This window comes from Canis aureus, chromosome 16 (assembly GCF_053574225.1).
Source record: "Canis aureus isolate CA01 chromosome 16, VMU_Caureus_v.1.0, whole genome shotgun sequence".
NCBI lineage: Eukaryota > Metazoa > Chordata > Mammalia > Carnivora > Canidae > Canis > Canis aureus.
In genome coordinates this window covers 49,218,351-49,245,941 of record NC_135626.1, presented here as the reverse complement: position 1 = coordinate 49,245,941, position 27,591 = coordinate 49,218,351, and the positions used below count along the sequence as shown (strand labels likewise).

Sequence of the window (27,591 nt, the reverse complement as noted above, 5' to 3'; positions counted from 1 at the left end):
ATTTCTTTCTGTGGAGTCATCAGGGAGAGTAAGAACAGGAGGTATTTGAACAGAGGTGTGAATAACAAAAAAGAAGCCAGTCGTGGGAAGATCTGGGATCAGAGCCTTCTGAGCAGAGGGAACAGCCAGAACAAAAGTTCTAAAGCAGAAAGTGGCATTGGCATGTTCAAGGAATGGAAAGAAGGCAGGTTGGTGTCAGCAGAACAAGTCATAGGGAAGAGCAGTAGAAAATAGTTGAGGAGGCAGACAGAAACCAGAGTTTTTAGGTCATGGTAATGAACCTAACTCTGTAGGATTTTAAGCAGAGCCGGAATGGGAAGTAATATGATTTGATTTACCTTTTAATTAGATCTTATTGGCAAACATGTAAAGAATGGCATATGAGGGACTAGAGTATGTTATGTTTGTTGACCTTGTATCTGTGTTCTTCATCTTTAAATCTTTTTAACTTCTAATAAGTTAATAGAGTGGTAAGAAAAAATCTTTTTTGTTAAATCTTTTGAGATATAGTGAAGGGATAACTAACTTTTTCCTATCATTATTATAGAACTTTCGTATTCCTAACATATTTTTCTTAGTCCTTCACACAGGTATAGATAATGACTCATTTGGTGTATCAATTAAGACTTTTTTTTTTCAATTAAGACTTTTTTCTTCCAAGTTACAGAAGATAGATTACAAATGATTTAAGCAATAAAGGGAAACTGGAAAACCTAAGGTTGGGCAAGCCTCATTGTTCCTTTGACTTATTTGGATGTTGCTGTGCACTGGGGAGGTATGGAGGAGAGTACGCAGAGACACTATTGGCTCCTGTTACACTGGTGATCGTATCGCCCCAGTTCTCTAGATTCTTGTTTAGTGCTTTCCAAGATGTTCTTGTTCGTAATATCCTAAAACCCCTTAAGCATCCTTCTTAAAGTATAGATAATTGAGAGTGCCAATAGTTCATTCAACCTTATTGAGCTAATACTGTTTTGCCTATTATATACACTATAAAGTTAGTAAAAGATCATGAGTATTTGCAATTTTGGTAGGGTTATTAAATCATTGCAGCCTTTTTGTAGGGCAGTTTGATAGTATGTATCAAAATTGTAATACACAGGGGTGTGTAGGTGGCTCAGTTGGTTAAGCCTCTCTTAATTTTAGCTCAGGTTGGGTGCACACACACTCTATCTCTCAAATAAAATCTTTTTTAAAAATTGTAACACACATACTCCTTGACAGAAATTTTATTGCACAGTTTATTTTAAAAATTAATTTGAACAAGTTTGAAACATGTATGTATGTGTATATGTATATATATGTATACTAAAAAACTAAAATCTAAATATTTATCACTAATAGTAATCCATTTGTATGACACACAAACATACACAGATGCATATATATGATGGTGATGTGAAGATAGAATAACTCTAACTCACTAACTTGGGAGAGGGATGACATAAATTTTGTTGTGTACTTTTTTATGATGTTTATATTTTTTTACCACACATAAAATCTAAAATCTCACGAGGCAGTAGAACAAAATGGGCCTGGACTGCCATTTCTTAACTGTGTAAACTTAGGCAAATTTGCTGGAAGTCTTCTAAAATAAGGTTAATAGGACTATTACAAGCATTGGATGATTTGGCACATATAAAGCTCATAAGACAGTGTCTGACAAAGAATAAGTAGTCAATAAATGTTAGCCACATTTATTATAATACTAAAAGAAATTTGAATGACTTTCTATCAGCTATGTTAAGTATGAGTTCTGAGCTTTTGGAAGGTGATCTTCAAGAAATTTGTTTAATTACTGTAGGTAAGCCCTTTTTCTTTTCAGAAGAGTAACCCTCAAGTACTGATATTCAAAGGATTATTATCTAGTTTGGGAAATTTTTTTGACCTGATTTAAAAAGTATTTGCTACATAGATTGGAAAGACTATGTGGTAGTACAATTTAGATGGTAAATAAGTCATAATATCTCATCTGATCATACTGCAGCCTAGTTACTTTAGATGCTAACTATGGCCAAAATATTATTTTCATCATGGATAAAAAGGGAGATTTTCCCTTTCTTCCCTGCTAAAAGGGAATCATTGACTTGTTTATGAGACATCCTGGGGAAAAGATTTAAAGCTATTTTGAGGGATCCCTGGGTGGCGCAGCGGTTTGGTGCCTGCCTTTGGCCCAGGGCACGATCCTGGAGACCCTGCTTCTCCCTCTGCCTATGTCTCTGCCTCTCTCTCTCTCTCTGTGTGACTATCATAAATAATAAATAAAATTTAAAAAAAAATAAAAAATAAAAATAAAGCTATTTTGACATTAAAAACAGCCTTATGGGGCAGCCCGGGTGGCTCGGCGGATTGGCGCTGCCTTCGGCCCAGAGCCTGATCCTGGAGACCCGGGAATTAGTCCCGCGTCGGGCTCCCTGCATGGAGCCTGCTTCTCCTTCTGCCTGTGTCTCTGCCTCTCTTTCTCTCTCGGTCTCTCATGAATAAATAAAAAAAAATCTTTAAAAAAAAACAGCCTTATGTAATATTAGCCTACATATTCTGATATATTTTAGTGTACTTATGATACATTTTTCACATGATAATTTACTTGCGGTTTTTGGAAGCACTCGAATTCAAGATATACTTTAGTGAATTTTATTGTTAGAAAAAAATTCAGGACGGGATCCCTGGGTGGCGCAGCGGTTTGGCGCCTCCCTTTGGCCCAGGGCGCGATCCTGGAGACCCAGGATCGAATCCCACGTCGGGCTCCCGGTGCATGGAGCCTGCTTCTCCCTCTGCCTGTGTCTCTGCCTCTCTCTCTCTGTGACTATCATGAATAAATAAATAAAATCTTAAAAAAAAAAAAAAAAGAAAAAAATTCAGGGTTCCTGTGAAGATTGAATAAGATTTCTTAAACTTACAATATAATACATTGAATAAATGTTACTTTTCTTCTCATTTATTATCTTGGATAAAATAGAAACACAGTGTTGATAAAATTATTGAAAAGCCAATTTAAAAATATAAGACCACAGAGATTATGTTAGTCTTTGTAGCTGATTTATTGCAGTGTACTCATGATTCTGTAGCATGAGTAAATACTGCAATTTTAGGAAAAATATTAGAATTCAAGATCTATTAGTGAATTTTATTAGATTAAAAAATATAGTAGATATGTATGATAGTCTAAGCTCCATCATTGCTAATGTTAAATATTTCTATTTTAATTTCCATATGGATAAAGTATCTTACCAAATATATTACTGTGTGGTCCCTAGACCACTCACATTAGAAATACTAGAAGTTCTTTCAAAAATGCATATCCCTAAGTATCCAGGTTTACCTAATCAACTTCACGTCGGAGATTCTGTCTCATTAAGTCTGGAGCTCCAGAATCTGTTTTTTTTTAAGGTTAAATGAGAAAATGTATATGAAGACTTTTAAGCTCTTTGGAATGATAGTACTAATTAAACTAGGTCTGGACCTCATTACTGTTTCTAATTCAAATTCTCTAGTTTTATGGGTTAAAGATTATGCTGTTTAAAATTCCAAGGTTTACTCAGTGGCAGGAGTAGAGAAAAGAGGGCCCTTACTTCCGTTACTGTCCCTGTAGTCTTCCAGACCAAAAGTAGAGAATGTTAAGGGGTTGTTACTTAATTCAATTTAGATAATTTCAGTTGTCCTTAGTCAGTATTGTAAAAATCAGAGCTGCCCAGTAGTTAATATTCAGAAACTATTGCAATGGAGAAAAGAGACCTTAGTGCAGACCTGGGCTCAATGCTAAATATAGTAAAGAAAGCTAAGGACTTATAAGCCAAGGATCAAGGTAAGGTGGGCAGCAAGGTGGATGGAAAATTCCTAGGAGGAAGACATCAAGGATAGGGGGATTTTTGCTAAAACCAGTTTAACAGGACTCTTGCTAGATAGGCCAGGGTGATCAGAGGTGGATGGAAGGATTCTTACTAAATGGACTTACCGGGATCCTTGCTGATGCTGATCTAGTCAGTAGAAAGGAGCTCAGAAGAGCCTTGATAAAGTAAAGTTTAGTCTAGGAGAGAGTCCTTGTCAGTATGCATATTTTGAACAACTAAAAGTCAACATGTATTATCAAATAAAGAATCCTTTGTGATATTTACACATGCTGGATTTGCAATATAATTAAGTCTCTTTTTAGATTTTGTAAGAACATAACCTAAGAATTTGTATGTAAGAAAATAATTTTATTCTACTAAGTATTTTCATAATTGAATGGAAGTCACTCATATAGAGTGGAACTATTATTTATAGTATTGTATTTATAGTAAGATTATTTATAGCAGCTGTAGTATTGTTGTATATATTTTATTGAAATATAGTAGTCCTGTCTTCCTACCCTTTTTTCAACCACTAGTATGGAAAGTTTGCAAATACCACAGTGTTCCTTAATGGAGAAGGGGCCAAAATAACAAATTATTTACATTTTTCTTATGAAATGGTGTTGTTTCTATCAGGTTAGATGATTTATTTATGGAGACTTTCTCACACACAAAACTTAAACCTTATTATAGAAAAAGCAAATGAGGAGTGCCTAGAGGGCTTAGTGGGTTAAGCATTTGACTCTTGGTTTCAGCATGGGTTGTGATCTCAGGGTCATGGAGTAGAGCCCTGCATCGGACTCTGTGCTGAGCACAGAACCTGCTTGTCCCTCTTCTTCTGCTCCTCCCCCTGCTCCTGTTCTCTCTCTCTATCCATCTCTAGAGTGAATAAATGAAATCTTAAAAAAAAAAAAAAAAGAAAAAGAAAAGAAAATGAATTTGACACTTGGAAGAGTGGTATGTTGGAATGCACACGCAGTGGTGGTTTTGTAGAATTGAAACAAGTGCGAAGAGCCCAGAGGTCTACCTTTAGAAACTCTTCATCCATTCCTCACATATAAGAACCACAAGTATAATGGAAATAAATCGGCTTTGCTCCTAAACTAAGCTGAATCCCAGCATTGCCTCTTTCTGGTTGTGTTGTACAAAGTATGTTAGTTAATTTATGCTTTCTTTGCTTTCTTCTGATACGAAAACATGGTAACTTTCCTTCACACAGTTGCTGTTAAAATTAAGTAAGATACCTATACACACAGCCTGGCATATAGATAGACATTGAATAATTGATACTTCTCTTCTAATTTTATATACCTTCTCCAATACCCACACATACACACACACATACACACACACAGAAAAAAAGAGAAAGATCAAATTTGTGACTATAATACTATATATAGTAAAACCTTTACATATGTAAAATGCTTACGGACAGTGTTTCTCACTGTGTGGTTCCCTAGACCCCTTGCATTAGAAATACCAGGAGGACTTTTTTGAAAAATACAAATTCCTGAGTATCCAAATTTACCTAATCAGCCACACTTTCACAGATTCTGTGTTGTTAAATCTGGAGCTCAAGGATCTCTATTTTTCACAGTCTGTTTTGTTCACTAAAGTTTGAGAAACACTGCCCTGAGGAGTTACTTCAGATGTTTTATTCTTATATTAAGAGTTGTCTCTTCAGGCTTTTTCACTAAAAAATCCCAAAAAACCAGAACAAAACAAAACATTTTCGAAGAGTTTCTTTTAAAAATGTGTTTAGTTAAATGCTGAATTTAACCTTTTCTTGATGATTAAGAGTTGTTACTATGAACATGAAAAGCTGAACTAGACTCTAATATATCTTAGGTGACCTACTGGAGATGTAGCATTTTGCTCCTACACCGTGTACCCAAACCATTATAGTTTTTCTGTTCTCTCCTTTAATCACAGACTCGTTTGTCAGCTTTCACAACTCTGTTTTTTTACCATTACAGTTCTTCATCTCCTTCTAGTTTGAACTTAATGACATGGACTTAGAAATCACATCCGTTAAAAAAAAAAAAAAAAAAAGAAATCACATCTGTTGACCTGGTTGTGGAATTTACCAGGATGTTCTTTTTATATGCTACTTTGGTATCTCTCAGCAGAGTAAGGGAATACCTGGACCCAGATACTCACATTTCAGAGGCCAAATTGACTTAGCCATGTCTGTGTAAGATTATAAGAAATAGTGATGGTACTTTTCAATAGAGCTTTTTCTTCTCCTTTGTTTCCCATTTCCTTGTAGCTCTTGAAATGATTGTTACCTCCTACAATGTATTTCTTTTTCATTTGAGGACTAATATTTTCTAGAGGAAAATAGAATCTTCCTAGGAAAATTATAGCATATGCTACAAATGAGGATAATTCTCAGGAAGGTTTTTCTATAATTTTCCTGTGAAATGGTTATTAGTAGGCCTCATCTGTATAAAAAATTCCTATTATGTGTTCTTTGATGTACAATTTAACTGGTAAGCTAATGAGCTGACCCTCTAGTTTCTTTTTCTTAGTAGTTGTTTTTTGTTAGGATCTCAATCATAGAAAACAGTTATCTAAACAGAAACACATGTAGTGAAGGGTTATGATAGCTTTCAGAATCTCCAAGAGGGCCTGAACAATGCAACCAGAAACTCCTACCACCCTGCATACCTGAAGGAACACCACTGCCTTCTTTATCTCTGTTGCCTCCAAGGACTCAGGTGCCTTGACCTTAGGGATTTCCAGAGAGGTAATCTCTCCACATACAGCATTCTCTTTCTTTGTCATTGAAGGCATGGGAGGTGGGATGCCTGGGTGGCTCAGCAGCAGTTGAACATCTGCCTTTGGCTCAGGTCATGATCCCGGCATCCTGGGATCAAGTCCTACATCAGGCTTCCTGCATGGAGCCTGCTTCTCCCTCTCTGCCTGTGTCTCTGCCTCTCTCTCTGTGTCTCTCATGAATAAATAAATAAAATCTTTAAAAAAGAAAAGAAAAGAAAAAGAAGGCATGAGAGGGTAGGTCTATCCTAATGGTAAAATCCTAGGCTATATATCTGTACCTTAACTCAAGGGAATCTGAGAAATCTAGATTTTTGGCTTTCTAGCCATGGTAGTATAGGAACACAAATTGGAAGAGGCTGAGTAAACCAGCTTATAGTGTCTGCTTCACTTTGCTCTTGAACTTAATAGTTTCATTCTTTCTACTCTGTTAATGAATGAATGACACCATCACTCCCCCTCCCCTGGCCCAAAGAATAACACATCTAATCAGAATGGTATTCAGGAAAAAAAACCAATCAGTGAGTCTTTATGAGCTGTTATGAATATATCAGTGGTGACTTAGTCTATTTAAATTTAAAGTCTTTTCATATTTCTTGTAGATCTTCTCAGTGATGTGAGTGGTGTTAACTAATAAGTGATAATCTTTTATATTCTTAATGTACTTACAGCTGCTCTGGTACTTAGGGATTAATAATTGGTTTCTATTGGTGATTGGAAGTATTTCATAGTTTAAAAGTTGATGTAATTGTTACCAATCTAATTAGCACAAATATAGTTTTGTAGATGATTTTACTTTATAATTCAAGTAACTTTTAAACTATCACAGTACAGATTATTTTTAGCAATTATTTTATAATGATTTATTATTAGGGTAGTGGTAATGTAATGCTGAAATGAATTTCTTTAAGAGTAGCCCTTTTGAGGGGGATCCCTGGGTGGCTCAGCAGTTTGGCGCCTGCCTTTGGCCCAGGGCGCGATCCTGGAGTCCCAAGATCGAGTCCTACGTCGGGCTCCCGGCATGGAGCCTGCTTCTCCCTCTGCCTATGTCTCTATGTCTGTCTCTCTCTCTCTATGTCTATCATGAATAAATAAAATCTTAAAAAAAAGAAAAAAAAAGGAGTAGCCCTTTTGAAATCATCCATCCAAAGGTAATAGTAACATATTTCTACTTCTATATTTGCCTTCATTTGTAAATTGCAGATACAGAATGTTATTTTTTCTAATAAATATTTAATAATATTTTTCTATTATAAAATTTTGGCAATTCATATTATTTTTGATGTGTTTAATTATCAGAATGTTCTAATTATAGTCGATTTTTTAAATTAAAATATAGTTGACTAATATTATATTAGTTTCAGGTATATAACATAGCGGTTTGACAAGTCTACATTATACTGTGCTCATCACAACTGTAGCTACCACCTGTCACCATAATTTTTACTGTAGTACCGTTTATTGTGTTCCCTATGCATAATAGGAGTAAGTTTAGTTTTCAGAGCAATGTAAGTGGATAGTCAACAGCTTCTGGGTGAAAACTTTCAATGAGGATAAACTTTCGACTTTGTAGCATAGCCTATTCCTTTGTTGAATAGTTTTAACTATCAGTATTCTAATTTACATGGATGGAAATCTCCTCTGTTGCTCCCATCCGTTAGTCCTAGTACTGCCTGTTAAGCTGTGTGACATAAATGAACCTCCTCTTTCCCATGGCAGTCCTTTATGTCCTGGAAAGCTACTATCAGATTGGCTTTTCTTTAGCTTACAGAACTTCATTTAAGACCTGTCCAATATCAAGATGGCACTACATCTGTGTTTTTCCCTCATGTTCTGTATCAAAATGGACATGAGGTTATTTTGAAATTACTTTTCCTTTTGATCCCTTACTGTCTCTTAGTGTTTCTCCCTTTGTAAAGATTTTATAGAAACTGTCTCATATCCATATTTTGCCACTGTCTAGTCCTATAGCCCTCCTAGTTTTCTGTATGGTTTTGCAAAGACTGCTATTAGTATTTTTATGTTCCTATTCTCATGTTCTTTTAGAATATTCCTATTCTCATGGTCTTTTAGAACTCATATGTCAATTGTGTGGGCCTGGATTTTGAGTATATGTTTTTTTATAACTTATCTTCATAAGTCATAACTTACAACTTCAGTAATTCTTAACAATATTTATTCTACCCTTTCTGGTTTAGATATATTTTCCTTGATGGGGAAGATTAAAGGAAATTGAGGGTTGAGTAATTAATTGTTCTATGGGTGGAGGTAGGATGTTGTTAAACATGGCAAACTTTGGAGTCAGTTATACTTGAATTCAAGCCCTGACTCTGCCACCTATTAGCTGTATGACTTGGTCAAGTCACTTATTTACTCTTAGTAAGTTTGCTTATCTGTATTATTACTATTTTTTTAAATTCTGCCTCACAGGGTATTGTATGGGTTGAATAATATGTATGTCAAGAACATATAGTTTAGCTAATAGCAGCTGATTCATAAGTGGAACAGAATCATTTCTTTTGTTCTCTTTCTCATGCACTGGATCTGGCCTTTCCTTGTCCATCTTTTTATTCTAACAATATCCAAACAATCCTTTATGCTGTTTTAGCAACATAGCTCTTCTTAGCTTGGGCTCTGTTCTTCCTTGACAATATAATTAGAGGGTTTTCCACTCTTCATCTTTGATTATGTCCTTGTCTCTTTGTATGTTTCTTTTTTGGACACAAATCTGTCTTTATCAGAAAATTTCTGGTATGTCCATATTTATTTATTTATATTTTTCCATGCATTTGTGATTGTATAAATTACTTATTAATTTTTAATCTGTACCCTTAAACTATATTTCCTCTTAGAACGAAATTACCAATCATTGGCTCATAGCTTCTTTTCTCTGCATTTTTTTTTAAAGAAATCTGTTGCCTAAAATATGAAGTGAAAATTTGACTTTATCCAGCATTCCTGTTAGAGTGGTGGCCCACAGGAGGGTCACACCAGGGATGCCTAAGATCTGGGGTGGAGGAAGCAATTCAGTAAGATGCAGTCTGGTAGCAATCACTAAGTGAAGACCTATCAGACCCTAAATACTAGGGTGATCAGCAATAAATAATTGTGTGTCACAGGAAGGGGATGGAGCCTGTTAATCCAAGGGAAGGGAATCTAGGAGCAGATGACAGGCAGAGTTCTAGGAGGGCAGGTGGCCAACATCAGGAAAGATGTTTAACAAGGACAGCACACTGTAAGGTAATGTTTTCGACAGATTTTTATGGAATAGAGGTATAGATGTATCTATAAAATGGCAGAATTAACACTCAGAACTCTAGGCCCTAAAGAACTGATAGTGCCATACTGGTCAAGAGCCAGGTTCTCTTGGACAAAGAGTCAGGTAAAATTCCATGCTCATTCATTTGTAAATTGTATACCTGAATAGATGAACACTTTTTGAACTTTTATTTCCTCATATGTACAGTAATTATAATAATGCCGTAGGGCTGAGAAGAATACAGAAATGTTTGTAGTTTCTCTGTGTGCCTAGCCCTTACTGTTATAAGATGTCAGTATGCATTGACAGTTACTTTTTATTTATTTTGAAAGATTTTATTTTTTTATTTAGCACAGTATGGGGAGGGGCAGAAGAAGAGGGGGAGGGAGAGAGAGAGAGAATCCCAAGCAGAGTCCCCACTCAGTGTGGAGCCTAAGGTGGGGCCTCATCCCAGGACCCTGAGATCATGACCTGAGCTGAAATCAAGAGTTGGATATGTGACTGACTGAACCACCAAGGCACCCCAATTACTTACTTTTTAAATATCATTATCCTTACCACCATTGAGCTCTGTAACATTCAGTATCATATTCTGCATATAATCCTCAATATTTAAAAAAGCCTCAAAGAAAATACATGTTTACTTATCATAAAATTACATGGGCTAGCTTACTTTGCTTTGGATGAAATGATAGCACGTTATTGTGATCAGTTCGTATTTATTTGAAACTTCAGTTAATGGTTATTGTCTCTTTGTTTAATAAATAAAATTTTTGATACATAAAATCTTTCAAAATGTTAAGTCTGATTTCAAAAAAAAAAAAAAAATGTTAAGTCTGTATAAATGGAGAAAATAATAAAAGGAATCCTAATAGGGTGGAAAGGTTGGCAATCACTTGGTTTAATAATCTCTGGTATCCTTTTTAGCTGGTATGTGGTGGTTCTAAAAGTTGTGTATCACTTTCATTTTTTTTTTTTAAATTTTATTTTTAAGTAATCTCTATACTCTACACCCAACGTGGGGCTCAAACTCACAACCCTGAGATCAAGAGTTGCACACTCTAGCTGAGCCAGCCAGGTGTCCCAGATATCACTTTTAAATGTGGCAAATACCATAGACGTTACAGGAAAAAAAAATTATTGTCCATACCTTCTGTTATCTTCCCCAGAAAACTCACCACAGTTTTATTTATTTATTTTTTTTAAAATTTTTTTATTTATTTATGATAGTCACAGAGAGAGAGAGAGAGGCAGAGACATAGGCAGAGGGAGAAGCAGGCTCCATGCACCGGGAGCCCGATGTGGGATTCGATCCCGGGTCTCCAGGATCGCACCCTGGGCCAAAGGCAGGCGCCAAACCGCTGCGCCACCCAGGGATCCCTCACCACAGTTTTATGCCACAGTTCCTAGAAAGTCTTAAGTTTATGCTTAATTGACCCTTTCTTCTTACTTGCTTATCTGCCTACCTGCTGTGGAATGTAAGCAGTTCAAAAACTGTCAAATGCTGAATGTAAATACTGAATAGTATTGGTCATCAGTCATACTTCTCAGTCACAAAGCACTGTAAAAGGCAAAAGGTAAATATCCATGCTCTTAGTGACTCAATGCTCTTAGTGACTCTCCAAACAGGAAGTAAATTATAGTATGGGATAATAGAAGGCTCAGCCCAGAATATATGTTGCCATTATAATAACAGAACTTATAATACTCAACCATGTTTTTTTCTCATTATAGAAAATTATGTGCCCAAATTGATGGATTTAGCCCACAAAAGCAATAAACATATGGCTTGACAAAGTACTCCCTCTCTGATGAACATTTTAAACAGCAGAGGGCAGAATGTTCCAAAGGACATTTTTTTTTATTATAAATATATCATCTTATTGTCATTTTTTCTTTCATGTCACTGGCTACATTAAAAATAAGAAATATGACCATTTTGGAATTGTCTATGTGTATGAATGGTTTTGTTTTGTTTAGATGACATAATGAACAGTGTTCTGATATATATCAGAGTTGATTCAACATCTGTGTTTTCCTTCCTTTCTGCTTAATGTCAATATTTCTGGCTTCTAAAATGATTAAATTTAAAAATTACATATAAATATATCTATATCATTTAGTGAATTTCACAAGTTCACTCACTGAATTAAGTAAAGTGAGAGGACAGAGGTTTGATATGTATGTCTATAGCTCAGTATGCTCTTTTATGTTCTATTAATCAATAAAAAAATTCTGAAAGAGCTACCTGCCATGAAATGATATTTTTCAAATGTTGAGATTATAATTTAGAAGTAGCATCACACATTTGGGAAATTTTACTCAGGGGTTAGGTAATAGAGTCAACATATCAAGTAAAAGCTGTATATAATGAAAGTAATTCTCAGATATCTTTTAAATACCATTCATGGCATCCATTAAACAAATGCTGCTTCTTGATATGTCCAACCTGCCAGTTTATCTTACTCTTTTATTACCCACCAGATGAATAGTTATCTTATGTGTAGAGACCACATTATATGGTGTTTAGGAATATATTTCTTACTCTTTGCTTAGTCACCACTCTGCTGTTGCAAATTGTAGTTCTAATCTGAAGCAGTAGTCGTTCCTAGGAAAGGAAATTAGAAATCTGGCCAGTGATTGGAAAGGGTGCCTAAGTGACGCAGTTGGTTAAGCAATCCAACTCTTGATCTCAACTCAGGTCTTGACTTCAGGGTCATGAGTTCAAGCCCTGTGTTAAGCTCCATGCAGGGCGTGGAACCTACCTGAAAAAAAAGAAAGAAATCTGACCAAAACCTGAATTGCTATAACAAGTAGGATGGCTATTTCTTACTTCTGTGAGAAAGAGGATTTCATATACTCACCTCTTCATAAGTATTACCCTGCCTTTAAATGCTGCAGAATTTAGCGCTGATATTTACTCCTTAGAGGAAGCTTATAAAGAGGGAAGATTTAAAAAAGAATACAAATAATATAAAACTCTTTATAAGTTTTAGAATGGTTTACCTAAATTAAGTAAAAGGGAAATTAAAGATTAATAGCCAAGTAGCACCTTAAATCTCTCTCTCCCTTTAAATGAAACCCACTTTTATAAAAGCAAAATGAAACCTACGTATTTTGTTTCTTAAAGTATCTCAACCATGTCCACTTCCCAATCAGCTCCTTTAGAGGCATAAACAATGATAAAATGAATGTCGGTGGAAAAATGATTATTTCTCAAATTTCACTTTTTTTTTTTACAAAATTATTTTGGAATCCTTTTAATGTGTATCAGCTCAGCTTGATTTGGGACAGACATGGACTTGCCCTCTTTTTTCTAAAGGTATTGAGTTCTTGGTAGTCTAAAAGTAACAACTAAAGAGAATTTGCCTCAAAAATAACCATTGGGCAAGACAATATTTGATTTTAAAACTACTAGAGAGGTTATCAAGGAAACAGAATTTGAGATATACTGTCTGTGGAATTTTAAAATCTAAGATAAATGCTTATTTTTAAGTTTGTCCTACAGTTTTCTGTTATGTGAGATAAAAACTAGTTGAAAGTAATTTGAAAGAATTTCTTACTTTGCACGTTGTTTAGTGTTACCATTCTATCAAAATTGCTTATTCTTCTTTATTTCCAAGTTATAATTTTCTAAAGACATGAATAAATCGTATTGGGGTAGTGGAATATTAATTACTTTAACATAATTATCTTAAGTAATCTGTTAACATTAGTCCATAGCATCTCTGTTTACAGTAATCTTAAAATGAAATGGCTCCTTGCAACAAATACGTGCATTGCAATGAGACCATACATTCAATCAAACATAAAAAACTAGCCTGAAATATATTTTTTCTTAGGGGCCATTTTCTGTCTGTTGACTTCTGTGGAAATCTATTTTCCCTTTTTGTCTTCACTGTTTTGCTTAATTAGATATTTTTAAATAAGATAACAGATTTTTAGAATTTCAAGACTTTACATTATTTTATTTCTACAGTTGCTTTAGGAAGAAGTAGAAGATATGTTATTACTCAGACTTTACTGCTGATGAGTTTGAGGATTGGAATTATTTTTTTTTAAATTTATTTATTTATGATAGAGAGACAGGCAGAGACACAGGAGGAGGGAGAAGCAGGCTCCAGGCACCAAACTGCTGAGCCACCCAGGGATCCCCGAGGATTGGAATTAAGTGACTTACTAGGGTTATGTCTCATAATCAACTAAGCCATTATTACAACTACAATCCGAAGACAAGTCAAGGGTGTGTCCTTTCTATTAAATTGCAGTCCTTTTCATTCACATTGTACTGAGGTTGTCATTTATGAAGATTAAAGTATCATAAATCCATACCTAACAAATATATAATTATACCAGAATTTTTTTTTAAGATTTTATTTATTTATTCATGAGAGACACACACAGAGAGAGAGGCAGAGACACAGGCAGAGGGAGAAGCAGGCTCCATGCAAGGAGCCCGATGCGGGACTCGATCCTGGGTCTCCAGGATCACACCCTGGGCTGCAGGCGGCGCTAAACCGCTGCACCACCGGGGCTGCCCTATACCAGAATTATTATAATAGTCCCAGTGCTACCCACATAAGAGAATATTGCAATAAATGATTTACCTAATTGTTTTTGCTTTATTTGTATCTTAACATTTCATTAAATACGCTGTGCTAGGAAGGAAGCATACATCGATATGACACAGATGATTTCATGTAGAATTGCCTTATCTAAATAGATAGCACCAGTGGATCATGCTTCCAGCAAGCCTAATGAAACTTGGCTCAGAGCTACATCTAGAGTACCGCAAGGAGAGTACCATAACCACTGCTCAATTCATGCATTGACACTTTTCCTAGTTTTCTCTTCTCCCATGATTCTTTTTTGACACTGTCTTGCTGTCTACAAGAAGGGTAGGGCTTCTTCTGGATTCCTGGATTCTCACAGGACAAACTGACATGAGAAAGGTTCTCTACGGCCAGTAGGGAAAGAAAGGCCTTCAGAAGCATGAGGTGGGAGAGTAACCCTGTCTCACCAGTGATTGACACAAGGAATTTCCTTGATCCTAAGTAAAGGCTATGGGCATTTTCAGGGAAGTTAATGTATTTTGAATCTTTCTGCTTCTAGAAGGAATACAGCAGGTAGTTTGCCTATCTTTGAAATTAATATCATTTTTACTATATTAGTCAATTGATGGTTTTCTAGGTTTGGTGTATCTGAAGCTACCATCTGAATAAAAGGCATTTAGTCTGGTTTTTAATATCTCTAAGCGTTTAAAAATAAATTTTCTGCTATCACATTCTAGACAGTTCTTTACTTGTCACTGTCTAATTTTACCATTTAACCCAATAAATTATGAAGCTACCACAAGTATGTCTTAGCTTGCTAAAGTGTTATTAATCTTTTTAGTTACCTCAGTATTTGTGTGTGTGGTTTTTTTTTGTTGTTGTTAATTTACTTAGTTACTGTATTTTGCAATATTTATTTACACACGTCTGGTTTAGGAATTCAGAACAGAAAAATCTGAGGAGGAATTAGTAAGAGAGGAATTTATAGCTTTAAGGCATGAAGAGCTTACAGCTTTTTAATATAAATTGTTCCCAGAATCCATGTCACTGTTCCTTATATGGCGCTGCTTTTTTTCCTCTCGGTTGCTATGACAACAGCAGCACTGCACCATTCATCAGCTCTGGACCTGGGCTGCATTGCTAGCCTTCCGTGATACTCCTGAATGTTAAGAACATCCGTGAATCATTCACTATGTTAATGCTGCGCCATTAGAAACCTAAGAACCAGTTTTTCCAGCAGTTTGCTCTAACAGAAGGGTAAACTAAACTGCGCCATAGAGAAAAATTATATAAAAATATTTCTTTTTTTTTTCCTAAGGGAATCATAAAATTTATATTTGCTGCAGTATTCTGAAAGGATAAGCTTCTGTCAGGCAATCTCATGAAAAGAGCTTGTCTGTGTAATCTTTCTTGAAATCATTAGCTGTTCAAAACAAATATCATGTTGCATCTCTGGATATAAAAAGAAGCAGGTGATGTTGTTAGGGGTTCTAAGCTCCTTTGGGAGCATCACTTGTGCTTTGGGACTTTAATCAACATCTGCTGTAAGAAGTATCACCTGTAACGCACAGTAAGTTCTGGGCAGTGTGAAGAGCTGGCTGGAGAAGATTAAAGTGTGGATCATTACTGACGTCAGATCTGATAACATCATGACCATTGAGTAAGAAGAAGCCTTTCAGGTTTCCAGAAGAAAAGCCTATATAGTATTGACTAATGAGGAAGAAAAACTAAAGCCTGTGAGTATGATGAGTAGAGTATTTGTGTGTTACATGGATTTCTGAACTCTAAGGCCTACTTTGAGATTTGTAAAAAAAAGAAATGCAACCTAAGAGAATTTGACACTTAGTTTTTAGGGAAGCCATTAAGAAATATCATTAGGCACATTTATTTAATTTTTAATTGTGTGTTCTTTTACTCTGTGTATATATGAATCTTTTATCTTCATATTTTAAAAAATATTTCGTTGTGAAGAAAGATACTAATTTTTTAGTGTAAATGTGACAGGTTGCTTTTTTTGTTAGATTGTGATTCCAGAATAGATTTCTACTTCTTACTGCAATATCCTTATAAGTGAAATACATTAAAAAAAAAAAAAAAAAGTAACAGTATGACAACCTAGAATTGTTTAAGCCTGCTTCCTTAATACATCAAATCTTCCTTATTTCATTAATGGGGTGCTTACAAATGGATGTTCTTGCACAGTTTAAGGAATTTTTTTTTAAACTTGACATAATTTGCTAGTTATGTTGATTTATATTGTCTATTTTCCCAATTGAGAAAAGTAAATTATTTAACATTCCTGTGTTTTTAGACCATTTAGTAATTATCAATTTAAGGTAAATTGGATTTATAGATTGAATCTTCTCATAAGACTCGGATCTCTTTTCTGGCTCTTAATTATTTTCTCTTTTTAGTTCTTCAGCTAACCATGGTAACTTAGAAATGTACTAAAAGTAGGAACTTTGGTTTTTCAAAATTAGAATATTTAAACTAATGTTCAGCTGCCTCACAAAAGAAAAAGGCATTTCATCTGGGCTTATACTTTCAGTTAGTTATCTTCCTGAATTACTCTTCTTAAATGCACGTTGTTCAGACAAGATATACTATAGGGAAATAACTGTGTTCCTTTAATTTGCACAATTAAGGGAGAAAAAAGATTTTTGGTTCTTGTTACTTCATTTTGATTTATATTCCTTCTTCCATTTTTGAAATTTTTGCCTATTGGCCTATACATATGACTTTGCCCAATGTTTAAGAAACCTTTAAATAGGGAGAATTGATATATTAAAGAATAATAAAAGTACTAATCACTTATACTTACTGTTATATCTGTCTTTAATGAAAGGATTTTACATTTATTTGAAAGCCTGTAATTAATAAAGTAAATTGAATATTCACACCTTAACCATTGCCTTGTAAGAAAATAGGAATTTTAAATTGTATGTATATTTAGTAACTTGTACATTGTAAGTTGATACTCTTTTGACTCCTCACAAACGTATAAATACAAAAGATTTTGTATTGTATTATCTCTGAAACCATAATTCCTATTAACAATAACAAAGATTAACTTGAACACTTTTTTTTTAAAACAAAGATAGTATTTTTAATAACATATTTATTTATTTTAAAGTAATCTTTCTTGGCATATCCTGTGCTGTTTTTGTATTTGGGGCCTTGCCCAATGGGTACATTCCAGAGAGGTTGTATATAAGCATATTTGTTCGTTTGTATATTGTCTAAATTAAAATACACCCTTGAAGCTCCCTACTTTGAGGGATTCTGCAATAAGTTAATTTGGTGAATCTATATATCATCTCTAAGAGCCATCTGTTTTTTTCAGTATATAAAGATTAAAATTACAGATTTAACTGGCAGCATGCTATGAAAAAAAATTAAACCTCATGCTTTGGATTTATAGTTTAACCCCTCAGTTTCAAAATCTTCAGGTTTAGTTTCTGAAATCCTTTGATATCTTTTCAGTATTTTTTAAAAAGATTTTATGTATTTATTCATGAGAGACACAGAGAGAGGTAGAGACATAGGCAGAAGGAGAAGCAGGCTCCTCACAGGGAGCCCAATATGGGACTCAATCCCTGGACCCAGGATCATGCCCTGAGCCAAAGGACTCAACTACTGAGCCACCCAGGCTTCCCAACATCTTTTCAGTATTATTCATATAACAGCTGCCTAAAATCCTAATTGATAGTAGGCATTGCTTTTATTTGGGAAGAAATGTGCTAGTAAATAACTAATATATAAAATTTATAAATATAAAAGGCTTAAGTTTCTTCCCTAATTTCTACTGACTGAAACTTAAACATGTCATTCAAAGAACACTTGTGAATATTCGTGAGTACCACTAATAAGGTTTTACAAGGAAATAGGTGCTTCATTTATGTCCAGATCTACATTAAAACTTAAAATCTCACATTGGCAGTTATTTTAAAAGAATGATTCCTAGTTATTTTATTCTTATGGGAATCAACAGTCATAGTATTTCTGTGATAAACATGTCTTCATTATCACTTCACATTATCTAGTAAAACCTTTTAACCACTTGTCAGTGTTGCACCTTAGGACATATTAACGTCTCTGAAGTCTCCCTTCTATACAATGAATGAAATAATGCCTTTTTGCAGTGTCATTGCAGACATTGAGAAAGATAATATATGTAAAGGATTCAGTATAGGACTTAGCACAAAGAAAACATTTTCTAAGTAATTCTCTTCTCTACTTTCCTCTCCATTGACCTACTTCAGTGGTTCTTGGGCTTTTCCTTGGGAGTGGCTTTAAGACAGAGGAATTTGAATGTGTATCAGGGGGGTGCGGGATGTAGCTTGAAGGGCATCCAAAAGCAAATGTGGAGGGGTGCCTGGGTGGCATAGTTGTTTGAGCATCTTGGTTTCAGCTCAGGTTGTAGTCTCAGGGTGCTGAGATTGGATTTGAGATTGGACCATTCGGCCACATGCTCAGGGGATTTTCTCTCCCTCTCCCTCTACCTGTCCTGCTTGTTCTGTATCTCTAAAAATAAATAGATAAATCTTTAAAAACAAGCAAAAGCAAATGTGGAAATTTCCTGAAACTCCTTTTTTTTTTCTTTTAAAATAGTGTACATTCTACATTTTTTATCATAGAAAATATTTTCCAAAAATGTCTTAAACTCACTTTTCAGGAAAACATGCTACATTTCTTCCTATTAATGTGCATGTCCCAACATACTACTTCCTATCTCTATGGATTTCTAAATGTAAAACATACTACTTAGATCTCTTGGTCTGGGTATCATTTTTAGGAAATAAAGATCGTGAAATAAAATAAGCATGTATTTCTGAAGAAATAGATTGAGAATCAACAGACAGGGATGAAAAATAAATCTGGTTAAAGCTGAAAACTTAGTTCAAAAGAATGAGTGCTGGTATGGAGCTGGGTCAAGCGGTAGTGAGATGAGAAAGGAACCTTCAAGCCAGAAATAAAGAAAAATGATAATGGAGAAACTAATAGTTTAGCATTTTTAAAGCTGTGAGAAGTCCTGCAATAAAGGGACCTATTTACCTGTTTAATCTAGCACCTCTCAAGCTTATTTTGACAACAGATCCTTTTTTTTCTTACACAAGTCCAGCAAAATCATGACAAGTAAGTGTTCCAAGGAGCTTACTTAGGGAAATAAATGACTGAAGGAAGTTATGTTATTTAGAAGGAAAGAAGAATTGGTAACTGTACAGAACAAAGTTTGGCAGGAATCATTTTGGCACTGCAGAAGATTATGGAAGAGTGACATTTTACTCCTATTCCTCCCCAAAATTGTACTTTAATATGTTAGAGATTAGTTGTTGTTGTTGTTTTTTAACGGGAGGAAAGATGATCATGTGGATTAGCAAATGGAATGAGAAAGTGACTTGAATAAATACTTGAAACAAGAGTGTATAGGACACATTCAGCTGTTAGACAAGTAAGTTTGTCTGGAACGAGGATTTCATGAAGGATGCTATGGAAGAGGATATTAGGACCACATTGAAGAGGCCTTTGGGGTGATGGTAAGCTAAGATGGTAGCAGTGGGAAAGGAACAAGGAGAGAAAGGCTTTAAGAAATAAAGATATTGGTGACTGACCAGTTCTAAGATCCAGGAATGTGGGAGATTTGTTAAAGGTGATGCCAAGTCAAGAATGGGACTTGATGACCTCATCAATAGGAATAGAGAGACTAAGACAACTGATTCTGGAAGAATGAGGCACTTTGAGTGAGTTCAAGGTGACTGCAGGGTATGAGTAGAAATTGTGATTCCAACACTTAAAAAAGGTTTTAAGATATAAATTTGTAAGTTATAGAGAGTAGCTAAAACTGTTAGAGTAGGTAAAAAAAAAAAATCTCTTGAAAATGAAAGTAGAACATATAAACAGAAAACGTGGGAAATTAGTATTTCATGAGCATTTACTAGACATTTCACCTTAATTTATTTGATTTTTTTTCTGTAGCAGTTTAAATTATTATGGCCCTGATTTTATAGATAAAGGGGGGGAAAAAAAACCTAAGCAGGTTAACCATTAAGTAATTTAAGCATAAGAGATCAGGATTCCAACTGAGGTCTTTCTCTAACTTCAGTACCTACTCTCACTTATCCCATAAGTGGATATTGGGAAAATCCATCTTAAAAGACAGATAAGGGGATCCCTGGGTGGCTTAGCGGTTTGGCTCCTGCCTTTGGTCCAGGGCGCAATCCTGGAGTCCCCGGATTGAGTCCCGCGTCAGGCTCCCGGTATGGAGCCTGCTTCTCCCTCTGCCTATGTCTCTGCCTCTCTCTCTCTCTCTCTCACAAACAAACAAACAAACAAATAAATAAATAAATAAATAAAATCTAAAAAAAAAAAAAAAAAAAAAGATGAGATGAGATGAGTAAAGAGCAGTCTGAAAGATCCTGGGAGAACCATGGAGGTATTATGGAAGCTGAAGTTTGAGGGGGTTTCTAGAGAACATTTAATCACCATTTTCAGATTCACTTAGAGGTCAAGAATCCAAATTCATATGGGACCATCAATCTATTGTAGTTAAGTGATTCAGCTTTTTGTTTTCCGAAACTGTGGTCCAGACTCTTACCTGTAGTGATCTGCATTAGACAAATAATTGTATTATCTTTCTTTGAAGAGGAGAAAGGGATAGAAGCTACCCTAAAACAGATGGGAGTGGAGATGGGAAAAGAAAGCATCTAATGAAAAATGCACAGCCAAATATGCTTCTTGGAGTTCTAGTTGTTATTCTGGTGTCTATAATATATAGTCGCAAAAAGGACTCTTCAAGACTCTTGAAGATAAAATAAGTTTCTCTTCATTTAACATCACCCCAGTGAATTTCCCATTTTTATTTTAACATAGTTAAAGCAAGATGACTATTTTACGTTAATTCTGCAGTATGGTGTAGTAGTTCACATTCTGCCACTTACTAGCTTTGTGATACTGGCTATGTTCTATAACCTCTCTGTTTCATTTCCCTCATCTGTGAAGTAAGTACAACAGTCCCCATAGGGTTTGTAAGGATTAGATGTGTTTTTACAGTCAAATGCTTTAAACAGCCTTTAGTACATAGTAAGTTACTCAGTAGAAATAATTGATGATGATATTACTTTATTGGCGATTCCAACACCCCATTTATTTCTCCCTGTACCTTTCTTTACTTTTCCAGTTTTTCCTTTGGTAATAAGGGAAACTTTTTACTCTTTCTAATTAGGTCATTAAAGTGATTGGAGAGTAGTTAAAGCTCTGATCAGAAGGTTTAAAGCATGCTTGGATTTAGAAAACATCTTGCTGTCCGTAGTGGTGGGTACTAGTATGGACTTTTTCCCTGGAACACTGTTAGAGTAATCACTAATGTTCAGAATATTTCAGTGTGAATTTATGTTACTTCCAGTAGAAATTAATTTCATGTTCAAACTAAAACAATTGATAAATGTTTTCCTTCTCTTTGAAAGAACCTCCTATCCCAAAAGTCTGAACAAACAAATATATTGTCATTTTAATATATAATGAGAAGCTTAGAATCATGGTAAAATTGTACATTCAGTACAGAGTTGGCTTTTGATGTTAGCATTTATGAGAGATAGAAGTTTTAATTATTTAGTATAGATTAGAATAAAAGGCTATAAAACATAGTTTGTGGACTCTGTTACCAGACTGCTTGGGTTTGAATCCTGACTGACATTCATTAGTTTTGTGTCCTTGGGCAAGTAATTGAACCTCCCTGTGCCTCAGTTTCCTCATCTATAAAAAAAATAGGTAATAATAATATCTACTTCATACAGTTGTTGTGAGGACTAAATGAGTAAAATACTTTGTACAATTTCAGATCAAAATTGCCCAATCATTGTTAACTTTTATTATGATTTAGTATGTGTGTAATTTAGGGCTTGTTTCCTTACAAGGCAGAAATGGTATCTTCTTTATTATTATATTCCCAGCCTTTAGCACAATGCCTAGAATACAGCAGATATTCATAGTAGATGTTCAATACACATTTGTTGAATAAATCACAAAACATTCTGACCTTACATAGCGCTTCAATAACATTCTTAGCTTGAATACTTTCAGCAAAGCAGACCAAAGCAGATAACCCTTGTATAATGTAATATGCTTTGCTCACTAAGGTTTTAAGTGAAACCTTGAAAGTGCCTGACCTACCATTTTGTTTATTCAGCAGATGGATGATGGTAAACACTTATAAACTGAGGTTAGAATAAGTATGACAACTCAGGTTCTTCCTCCTCACCCTGATTCTCAGGATTCTCTGAAGTTCTTATAGTGCCTAGAAAAGAAGAAATAGCATTCTTTATGCCAATTTTGACCTGGTTTAAGAACTTCCTATTGAAAAGTTGCTCTGATGTATGAGGTCAGCTTACTTAAGTTCAACGCAGGGGGCATACTACAGTTCTAAATCTCTCATTTTTAAGTACCAGAAAAGGTCACGTTTAGTTTGGCAAAGCTGAGGTTAAAAATTACTGTTTTTTTTTTTCCCCCTCACCACTAGGTCTTCTCTTTTGTTGTGTAATTCTCCTTATTATACCAAATGTCTGATATTTTCTGCTCTTCCTCTTTCTGGGGATAAATCCTTGCCTTAATGAACACTCTTTAGAGCTATGTTAGTATCTAATCTGTTTAGCTTAGATTTTAAACTATGAGCTACCTCTTCTAACTTAATTTTATTTTGATTTTAATTATATAATTTTTCCTAAATTATGCCTTGGATTTTAAAAAGACTTTTTTTCTTTTTTGGTTAATGTTAACTATCTGAAGTAGTTTTGTTTTATATTTATATTTCTAGTATTGCTTTTGACACTTTGCTTCTCAAATAGTTTATTGTTATGAATATAGTTAGAGCACTAGGTATTGTTTGGAAGTGTTGAATCACTAAATAGTACATGTGAAACTAATATTGTACTGTATGTTAACTAATTGGAATTTAAGCAAAAATGTAAAAAAAAAAAAAAAGAATATAGTCTGTAGAATGTCAGTAACTCCCTTTTATGGAAATCTTTTCATGTATTCATTTCCTCTTCCATCACTGTTGAGGTCATCTCTGTCCTTTTAAATATGGACACTGGCTCTCATCAGTCACCATAGTAGATTGACAGGATTTTATACTCTGTGTTTTATTTCCAAATCTAAATCTTGATAAATTGTTGCCTTGCAGGCATTTTGATATCTGAGGATGTTCAGTTAGGATTCTGAGTCCAGTCTTACATTCTCATCTGCATTCTACATTTAACTGTGCTCCAAGCAAGATGTGTTAGCTCTGCTAGTAACAGGAGAAGCTTTCTTAATAACCTTCACTTAACCACTTGCATGATTAATTAATATTCTCCATTCCTTTTTCGACACCCCTTGACTGTTGGGATAAGGTGGATATTACAGGCCAGTTGGCTACCTTCTGATTTACCCACATACTTCTGTTATCCTGTGGTGACATGTACTTACTGAGAGGCAGTTAAATTAATGCCATTGTATTTCTTATTATGATCATATAACTAAATCATATATATATTAACTAATGAGATATAAATGCAACAAAGAGGGGCAGCCCGGGTAGCTCAGCGGTTTAGCGCCACCTTCAGTCCAGGGCGTGATCCTGGAGACCTGGGATCGAGTTCCATGTCCGGCTGCCTGCATGGAGCTTGCTTCTCCCTCTGCCTGTGTCCTTGCCTCTCTCTCTCTCTCTCTCTCTGTGTGTGTGTGTCTCTCATGAATAAATAAAATTAAAAACAATAAATGCAACAAAGAGGACATTTATAAGGGTACTATTTCTGGAAAACTATATTAAAAGACTTGGAAAAAATCAATTAAAATGTCAGCAAAGGTAATTTGCTTAAAAAAGTGCCTTAATGAATTTGGGTAAAAGTGCTGAGTGGGATAAGATTGATGGTGTTTAAGGGTACAAACGTGTAAAGAGTGGTAAATACGCCATAGATATCTAATGCATAGTATAACGAATATCAACAATAATAGATAATTATGTGACAAATATTGCTACATCAACATTCAGAATATATAAATATATCAGTAACACACTACAAACTTTAAATTTATACAGTGTTACATGTCAAATTAAAGATTTTATTTAATTGCTCATGAGAGACACAGAGTGATGGAGACATAGACACAGGGAGAGAAGTAGGCTCCCTGCAGGGAGCCTGATGTGGGACTCAGTCCCAGGACTCTGGGATCACAACCTGAGCCAAAGGCACACGCTCAACCACTAAACCACCCAGGTGCCCCTAAATTTGTTTTATTTTAAAGAAAATGAATACATTAAACATTTTATCATAGTTTATGCCAGAAAGAAAAACTATAATTCATGTTCAAACAGAAAGGCCTTGGCTTTACATCAGAAGTTTGGTGAATAAATGTACATTTATATTTTAAGTTAAAGTTTCATATATATATATTGTTTACAAATATTTTGTTCAAAAAAAATTTTTAAACTGATCAGCTACTAGTTCCTATCACTGTAGGATCAGAGGACTTCTAGTATATATTACCATTATATATTTCAATAGCTCTGACCACATTTGGGAGAATCATGAGAAGAGCCAAAAATTAGTGTGGAACAGACCTGTGAATTCTGGTCTTATCTGTATAGGACTTAGGCCCACATTTAACTGTGAGTGGGGATTTGTGCTTAGTAAAACGTCACCCCTATCCTTGAAGCCTAAATGCCATAAGTCAAAATAGAGAGCTATGTAAAAAGAATATTCTGTTCCTTTCGGTAGAAGTGCATACGTTAAGGTAGTTTACAGAAGTAGTTAAGTTCCTGGACTTTGTAGTCAAACATACAAAATTCCGTTTCCAGCATTACCACTCATCAGCTGTGGACTTTTTACAAGTTATTCATACTCTTCTAGTTTCAATTTCATTGTTTATGAAATGTACGTAATAAGAGTAACTGCCTCATAAGAATGTTATGAAGATAAGCAAACAATGTATGTCAAATGCCTGACATCGTATATAGTGAGCACCATGTAATACCTATGCTTAGACCATTAGTATATGCTCACATACACACTTTTCAATGATCTTTATTATTAATAGTGCAATTTATTTTGAAAGCTCATAGGAAAATAAGTGATAAAACTACTAAATCTGAAGTAGACCTATGTACAGAAACACATAGCAGCAGCTAGCAACAAGAGAGTTAGTGTTGTATCTACTTGTTTTAAGTCTAATTAAATTGAAAAAATAAATTATAGTTACCATCTTCTATTTCCCTTATAGTAATTGATGTCTACACAATTACAAAATAGGAAATAAAATCTAGAAAGCTATTTATATTTCTCCTTCAGTATTAAAGAGAATTATTTTTTCATCTTAGCCAAATATTTTTCTCATTAATTAGTGCTGTAAAAGATTTATTATCTTTTGTTAGCTGTTTTGTTAATTCTTTTTTTTTTTTTTAAGGTTTTATTTATTCATGAGAGACACAGAGAGAAAGAGAGGCAGAGACACAGGCAGAGGGAGAAGCAGGCTCCTCACGGGGAGCCCAACGTGGGACTCGATCCCAGGTCCCCAGGGTCACACCCTGGGCCAAAGGCGGCACTAAACTGCTGAGCCACTCAGGCTGCCCTGTTAATTCTTTTCTTAAAAGAAGTCCATACTTGACAAGTACTTTATAAATCTGTTAATTTACTGCTTATAATTCAGGGGGCATGGCCTAATCTAACTTATAATTGAATCTATATAATAATAAAATGTTTTCTTATGGGTATTATTACCAAGCAATTCTACATATCTTTATTAAGAGCAAAATTCGTTTTTCTGCCATGAGGCTTCCTTGAGAATTTAAAGTGCTGATGTAGTACACTTGAAATTATATTAAAACACTAAATTTAGAACCACTTGTTATATATATATATATATATACACACACACACACACACACACACACATACACACCTCAGTGCAGCTTACATTGATATGCACAAACACCACTAAAATCTATAAATAATTAATAATCAGTTTATTTTTCAGAAATCTGAAAACTAAACATTAACTTTATTCCTTCACATTAGTGGGAAAATGAATATAGCAAAGTTTATAAGATTCAGACAACATCAATGAAGAATAAGCTTTAGGTGATTAAAACTGAGAAACATAGAGCAGATCAGAAGACACAAAAAACTGACTAGAAATTAAAAATCCAGGAAAGGTTTTTCAAGAATTGTGATGAAAAAGAATTTACTTAAAAGAAAATAGCTCTAACCAAAATGCTTTGGAATATGTTGTGTTATAGCAGTAGGACTAGAAGACTGATTCTCCACAGTGCTTTTTTTTTTAGCTCACAGCATGGTTTGATAAAGTAAAATGTTTAAAAACAAGAAGAATGTAATTAGTGCTATATAATATGCAGATTAAAAATTGTTCATAATAGAGATCTAGATTAAGAAGAAAGTCTGTGGCTATAATGGTCGAGGGTACATAAAATAAAAGCTGAGGGTATGAGGTAACTGGGTGATAGACATTAAGGAGGGCACATGATGTAATGAGCAATAGATATTATATAAGACTGATGAATCATTGAACTCTACCTCTGAAACTAATAATACACTATATGTTAATTAATTGAATTTAAATAAAACATATATTTAGGAAAAGCTGTCAGGGAAAAAGAAAGGGGAAAAGGAAAATTTCAGGTTCCATTGTAGACTGGTTGTATGTTTTTGTTGTTGTTGTTTTTTTTAAGATTTTATTTATTTATTCATGAGAGACACAGAGAGAGAGGCAGAGAGAGACACAGGCAGAGGAAGAAGCAGGCTCCATGCAGGGAGCCTGATGTGGGACTTGATCCCAGGTCTCCAGGACCATGCCCTGGGCTGAAGGCGCCGCTAAACCGCTGAGCCACCAGAGCTGCCCTGGTTTTTCTTTTTGAACAGTTGCTTCACCTCATGATAAAAAGGAAGGGGGGATAAAACTTATATCTCTTACTAAATATCACATCATCATTACTTTTTCAAAACAAATTTCTTTGTTTTTTCTCTTTGCATCAGTTGTGTGGATTTGTGTGTGGATTTGTGTGTGAATTGGCTTTGTCACAGGACTGATAAAATATCCAGGATTAATGGATGTTCAAATCAAGTGTAAACAACTTACCTTTAAGACTTTTTATATGATGTTATTTCATAACTCTTAC

General features: G+C 34.7%; 1 protein-coding gene across 12 annotated transcripts in view; it reads left to right on the top strand.

The window, feature by feature from the left end:
- TANC2 (tetratricopeptide repeat, ankyrin repeat and coiled-coil containing 2) overlaps nucleotides 1–27,591 on the top strand; it is a 369,082-nt gene that overhangs the window by 141,713 nt on the left and 199,778 nt on the right. For 2 of the 12 annotated variants that reach the window (XM_077853873.1, XM_077853871.1), the window contains exon 1: nucleotides 15,598–16,159. The exons of the other annotated variants lie outside the window; for them this stretch is intronic. The gene's annotated coding sequence lies outside the window, so the exon portion shown is untranslated. Of the gene's footprint in view, nucleotides 1–15,597; nucleotides 16,160–27,591 lie in introns of those variants that run through there. 12 annotated transcript variants of the gene reach the window in all.